This window comes from Panthera uncia (genome assembly GCF_023721935.1).
Source record: "Panthera uncia isolate 11264 chromosome A3 unlocalized genomic scaffold, Puncia_PCG_1.0 HiC_scaffold_11, whole genome shotgun sequence".
Taxonomy (NCBI): Eukaryota; Metazoa; Chordata; class Mammalia; order Carnivora; family Felidae; genus Panthera; species Panthera uncia.
This window is the reverse complement of record NW_026057578.1, coordinates 65,128,774-65,135,780: the sequence shown is the minus strand read 5'-3', so window position 1 is coordinate 65,135,780 and position 7,007 is coordinate 65,128,774. Positions and strand designations below refer to the sequence as shown.

The 7,007-nt window shown below is 38.8% G+C and overlaps 1 protein-coding gene across 1 annotated transcript in view; it reads right to left on the bottom strand.

Moving 5' to 3' along the window:
- Window positions 1–7,007, bottom strand: part of MSH2 (mutS homolog 2) — an 82,071-nt gene that overhangs the window by 52,453 nt on the left and 22,611 nt on the right. The gene's annotated exons all lie outside the window — the stretch shown is intronic.

The following is a 7,007-nucleotide window of genomic DNA, read 5'->3' as shown; positions in this document are numbered from 1 at the left end:
GGAAGGAAGGAAGGAAGGAAGGAAGGAAGGAAGGAAGGAAGGAAGGACAGACAGACCACCCTCTAGACTGTAAAAATGTTTCTCTTCATTGAGTATAAGTGCAGTATCCCCTCCTCCAAAGAAATATTTAAAGCAACCTTTGTGTCCTTAAAAAATAAGTAATTAACACTGTTTAAGAACATTAAATTTCAGTAAGAATATTGAGAAGTTGAACAGTACAGGAATGAAACCACTTCTGAAACATATAGTACAAGGCAATACACACCACCCCCTCGGTTTCTGGCCCAGGTATCATTAAAAGCCCAATAAATTACTAGTTTCACAAGTCTGTTCAGTACACCATTTCAGAAATAATTACAGTGTCAGTTTATGTTCTGGCTAATAAAGTTTTTAAAAAGGACTGCTCTGCTAACTGTTTCTATGACAATGCCACTCTTAGAGAATCACAATTTTAGAAGCTCCAAAGTTACTGTTGGCATAACATAGTATACCTGTCAATCCTCAATAAAATTACTCAGCTATACACAATTTGACACATTAATTTGCAAACTGACTGGAATAAAGACAATTTTTTAGGGTAAAATTCGGACAGAATAAATCATGAAATTAATCATGAAATGTTTTCGTATGTTAAAATCCACATTCTGTCCTTTCTTTAAAACTAGCATTTCTGATCTTTCGTTGTAAAAATAGTTGACTAGAATTTCACGACAGCATATTTATATGGCTGAGAACAAATTTGGTATGGTTAAATGCAGCGAGAGCCACTCATCTGATGCATATTCTGGTAGGCCTGAGAAGATTAAAAAAGAAAGAGTATGGCAAGATATAAAGAGAGGAAATGCTTTTAAGGAATATTCAATCTAGTGGAGAAGGACATGCTCCATCTTACAGTTAGTGCTGAGTAACAACTGAGATACAAAATGCAATGCAATGTGATGCGGATAAGTAACTAAGGATTCCTAGGGGAGCTAGGAAACTTCACTTTGGGGTATTTCATTTGCCTGTATTTCGAACAGTTGGGATTTACAGAGCTAAGACTTGGGGGAGACGACTTGGGATGGGAGGCCACAGCAGAAACTTGAAGGAAGAAAAGTACAGGATGCACTGGAAAACTGAAGCAGAGAAGAAATAGGAAAAAACTATGTCCAGAGGTAAAATGAAAAGGTTGGCTTTGGAAAGGAAAAAGCACTATCTCTTCTTTTAAGAGCCATGGAGTAAAGACTGAAAATACAGATATATTTTGAGATTACAAGGATTAAGGAGGAGATCATCTGTTCAGAGGCAGAAGGCAGCTGAAGGCTTTCAAGGAAAGTAAAAAATTGGGGGTTGGTCACTGTAACTTGCCATGTAGTAAAATAAGAGGAGACATGCTCCAGGCCTGGGCCAGAGAACAACGCAAAATGCTGCAGGACCCTGGGCCAGGTGGACCATGGATGGCATAGAAGTGACCTTGGAACTTGGAACTTGGACCTGTTTCCTTCAAGGAAACAGTGAAGAATCCATCCACTGTTGGGAGTCCTCTGCACAGGTTCACAAGGACTTAATCTGGGCTGCCATGGGACCCTGTCTGATGAGCATGCTGGGGTGCTATCTATTTTAGCCCAACAAGTAGCGAGCTAACCTCAGACCCCACTGATACTCCTGTGGAGCGTCTAGAATCAGATAATGGGAACATTATGATCCAAAAACAGGACAGAATCACAGTGACAATCACAAAATGGCCTCTTGACATCTCACGTCAGTTCTCCAGCAGACTGTCATAGAGGCTCGATTCTACCTACGTTAATGATCTTGTAGAACTATTCAAGTTCCAGTAGTTAGACCATTTATTTGGTGTGCATTAGGTACTTTTCTATTAATTTTAGAATTTTAAGCTGCTTTTTGACACTCAATGGACTGACTTATCAAGATATTAGTAAGAAAGGATCATGTTTTGAAGCAGGAAGTCCAAGTCACTTTGTACACAGAATTTTGATATGTTTAATAAATCTGGTCAGAGGAGGAAAAAAAGTAAGAATTGAGTAGCAATGAAAGCCAGCAACTCTTAATTGAGAAAGACAGCTAAGGAGAGAGGCCAGCATGACAAAGGGCCAATGGAACACAAGAAATTCTATGGTGCCTTTGAAAGCACTGGAAAGGCAGTGCCTTTGTGGTGCAGACTGAATTGGAGGCAAATGAACTTCAAAGGGCTAGGCAGATCAGCTCAGAGCAGAATAAAGCCTTGCCACTAAACCTGATTTAGAAGGAAAGAAAATAATGGTGGGAAAGCAATGGAATGTAAGCCCTCCGGCTCTTCCTTAGAGGTTAGAGCAATGCTTCACCGTTACAATGAAACTACACTCACTGTATGACCTCCAAACCACTGTTTCCACAAAATATGGACTATTAACTAGTTTGCCCTGGCACAAAAATATAACCTGGAAAGAAGTCTAGGGACCTTAGGAGTACACTGCCTCAAAAAGCATGATATACTATCACCTAAGCATCACCACGGCTTATCTAAATTTACAGGACCAATACTTTTATTCAGAGACTTAGGTTTCTAATAAGACTGTTACATTAATCATACTAAATTTTACATAAAAAGAAGTAATTCAATTTTAAGTTAGAAGGCAGTAAGAATACCAGATTTAATATAAACAAAATTTTTCACCAGCAATTTAATTTTTTTTAAGTTTATTTGAGAGAGAGAGAGAAAGCACAAGCAGGGGAGGAGTAAAGAGGGGGAGAGAGAGAATCCCAAGCAGGCTCTGCACCATCAGTGTGGAGCCCAATGCAGGCCTGGAATTCACCAACCTTGAGATCATGATGTGAACCAAAACCAAGAGTCAGACGCTTAACGGACTGAGCCACCCAGGCTCCCCCATCAGCAATTTCTTAGGAGTGAACTATTTCATATGCTCACTATCATGTATTCAATGTTCTTTAGAGAATTCTAACTTGAAAACTACCAAGACTTCATATGAATCTATGGAAAGACAAAAACCAAAAACCTAGAAGATTAAAACAACAGTCCTAGTATATGAGCAAAAGTGAGGACTTGGGACATATCAGAAAACAAGTGATGGGACACCTGGGTGGCTCAGTCAGTTAAGCATCTGAACTTTTGATCTTGGCTCAGGTCATGATCTCACAGTTCTTGAGATCAAGCCCTGGGTCAGGCTCTGCACTGATAGTGCAGAGCCTGCTTAGGATTCTCTCTCCTCTCTCTCTGCCTTTCCCTTGTACACGTGCATGCCCTCTCTCTCTCAAAATAAACTTAAAAAAAAAAAAAAAGAAAACAAGTGGAAAAAATAGTAATATGAATAGTTCTTTTTTTAATTCAAGTATTTTTAATTTATGTACAAAGAGCTAGCTAGCACTAGGGTAGGTATCCTGAACATCTGCAGTAAGATGGGTACCTTGGATGATGCACTCAAGGAAGTTCACTTAACCCAAATTAATGAAGCCAGTATCCTTTACATACTGATGGAAACACTACTGGCACATATTGAAGCCGTATTTCTGGACTGGACCAGGCAGGTTTATGCAAATGTGGCAAGGAGAATCCTGGCTGAATTTTTTCTATATATACACTTCTGTGTTTTTTTTAAAGTAAATTCTGTCCACAATGTGGGGCTAGTACTCACTACTCTGAGATCAAGAGTTGAACACTCTACCAACTGAGCCAGCTAGGCATCCCTGGCCAATTTTTTTTTAGATGACTCCAGTAGAATGACCCTTCTTGCTCTCTCAGAAGCAACAAGGCAAAAGATGGCAGTTATTATAATTCCTAATTTGTTAGATAAAGTACAAAAAAGAAGAAACACCTAGATACTCCTAAAAGGTAATAACTTATCATTCTCACTGGAGATAAAAAGTATTTAAGCCATTAGCTAAAAATAAGCAGCATTTGTAGTCTCTGTGCAAGTAGGTTTTAATGAATGGAAACATGAGCATGACAACATATAAAGCAATTCCATGGATTTAATTTAAATAAAAGCCAAAATAATATGTTTCCTTTCTGGTGTTAAAATCCAATTTGGATCAAATTAAATACCATTGATAGAAGCAATAAATACAGTATAGCAATTAAGTGCAAGGGCTCTGGAGTCAGGCCAGCCTGGCTTTAAAACCAATCCCACCACATCAGAGCTGATGAATAGCAGATGCTTAGCAAAGTGCCAGACACAAAGTAGATACCAGTCTTATCATCCTCCTTCTCCTAAGAGCTTGGTAATAACCTAAAAGTAATCCCATTTTCATCATTATTCCTGAACCTATCAACTGGGCTACTGTCCTTGATAAGATGTATGCACCAAACTCAGATCTTATCACATCTGTCCTCTAATGAAAAAAGAAAAATGAAAACTTTTCCTTCCTTAACAGAATTCACCCAACAGCAACAAAATTTAAAAAAAAATTTAACGTTTATTTATTTTCGAGAGACAGAACATGAGCAGGGGAGGGGCAGGGAGAGAAGGAGACACAGAATCCAAAGCAGGCTCCAGGCTCTGACCTATCAGCAGAGCCCAATGCAGAGCTCAAACCCAATAACCCCGAGATCATAATCCGAGCCACAGTCAGACACTCAATGAACTGAGCCACCCAGGTGTCCCTAAAATGAACTCTCGGGGCACCTGGCTGGCTCAATCAGTAGAGCATGCATCTCTTGATCTCAGGGTCATGAGTTCAAGCCCCATGCTGGGGGTAGAGTTTATTAAAAAATAAAATAGGGGCGCCTGGGTGGCTCAGTCGGTTAGGCGGCCGACTTCGGCTCAGGTCACGATCTCGCGGTCCGTGAGTTCGAGCCCCGAGTCAGGCTCTGGGCTGATGGCTCAGAGCCTGGAGCCTGCTTCCAATTCTGTGTCTCCCTCTCTCTCTGCCCCTCCCCCGTTCATGCTCTGTCTCTCTCTGTCTCAAAAATAAATAAAACGTTAAAAAAAAATGTTTTTTTAAAATAATAAAAAAAAAAATAAATAAAAAAATAAAATAAAATAAAATGTATTTAAAAAAGAAAATTAAATAAACTCTTCATTTACAGACTTCCACTACTTACTCTTTTGTGAATCATCCCACAACAATGTTGACAGTAAGAAACAGAAAACTTGATTTGACTGTTACCCTGAAGAGATCAATCCTACATGCTCAGAGAAGGGGGCAATGAATTCGCCCTGAGAACCCTGAAGGTGTAAACTAGGAAGCCAGAGGTATCGCAGCAGATAGAACTGAGAAAGGGAGATAAAACAAGGGGACTGTCCAAATAAGAACCTGTATAACGAGTATAACTTTCTCCTCCTAATCTGTGAATTTCAGCATTTGGTCTTGAAAACCAAGGGCTTTTACGCTTGCTGGCAAATAAAAAATTTCTCACCAAGATGAAAAGGAGAAAATAATTCTTCTCACCTTACAGGTGCAGAAAAATAGATAATATTCTGACTCATAAAGGCATCCTTGCAAATCCTATTTCTAATTAATAAGCCTTATAGACTACCAGATTTTGGAAATTATTGCTATGTGCTGTGAAGAAACCTTTATCCTCTAAAAAAATCTAATTTTCATATCTTCTAAAGTAATTTGTTACTGTGGTAAATAATATAAAAATGACATCTCAGGTTTCAGAAGAGTCTTAACATACGTGCTCTAGTTGTTAAGCCAGAAGGGGACAAGTGTCACTTGCTCTGTTCACAGGAGACCAAGGTTAAAAATATAACCAATGACCTAGCGCTTCAGAGTTAAATTACCTAATTTTTCTAAAAAAAAAACAAAACAAAACACTAAAAGATGAGAGACAATAGCATAAAATTTTGCTTGTTTATAGAAAGACTCTCCATTAAATGATACTCAAAAGCTGATTAAGACTGATTGCTCTCAGAGCAACGATGGCAACTCACATACAGTACAATAAGAAATGTGTCCCTTGAGCTGTCGAACATAGAGGCCCTGAGAAAGAGATCCCAGGGAATTGGGGGACAAGAGGAGGAGAATTACCACTGTGTAACCTTCTGTTTGAATCCTGAAACGTATACATGTTATTACTTATTCACAAATAATTAAAATTAAAAACTGTAAACCGCTTTAATTACTTGCAATTATCTAATCCTTCCTATTTCTTATTTTAAGTTACTAAATCCCACTCTTCTTCCCAGTAAACCTGACTTCAGAAAGTCACCATAGCATCTCAACTTCTGCATTTCCTTGTTTTTTGTTTGTCTGTTTTTTAAGCAGGCTCCATGCCCAGTGTGGGGCCTGAACTCACAACCCTGAAATCAAGAGTCACATGTTCTACCAACTGAACCAGCCAGGTACCCCTCAACTTTGGCATTTTCAATAAAATACCAGCACATCCACAAACCACTAACCTCCTGAGTTATTTTTATTGTAACGCTCTTTGAATCCACAGGATTAACACTCAGTTTGGTAATTATTTACAGGGTATCTTATACCGATCAACTATTTTATGTATGTCTGGCAATGTCCCAAATAGTCAAAAGATCATTATGCTTTTGTATATCATCAGCATTCAGTAGGTATTCAACAAATTCTTGAATGACTTGACATCGTAGCCATAAAAAAATTGAATCTTTTACCCATTCTGGCAGTGTCACTTAATTTGCCAAATGGAAAACATTAGGTACAAAGTAAGGCCATTAGAAATAACCTAATTATTGGGACATCTGGGTGGCCCAGTCAGTTGAGCATCCAGCTCTTGATTTCATCTCAAGTCATGATCCCAGGGTCATGGGATCAGCCCTGCAATCAGGCTCTGTGCTGTGTGGAGCCTGCTTGAGATTCTCTCCCTCCCTCTGCCAATTTCCCCTGCTGACTCTCTCTAAAAAAATAAAAATAAATGCATTAAAAAAAAGAACTTAATTATGGAGAAAGGTAAAATAAAGTACATCTTGTCAATAAAATATTGTGTACTTAGTAAAAACTAAAAATGTTGATTGAATGAGGGGTGTCTGGGCGGCTCAGTCAGTTAAGCAACCAAGTCTTGGTTTTGGCTCAGGTTGATCTCACAGTTC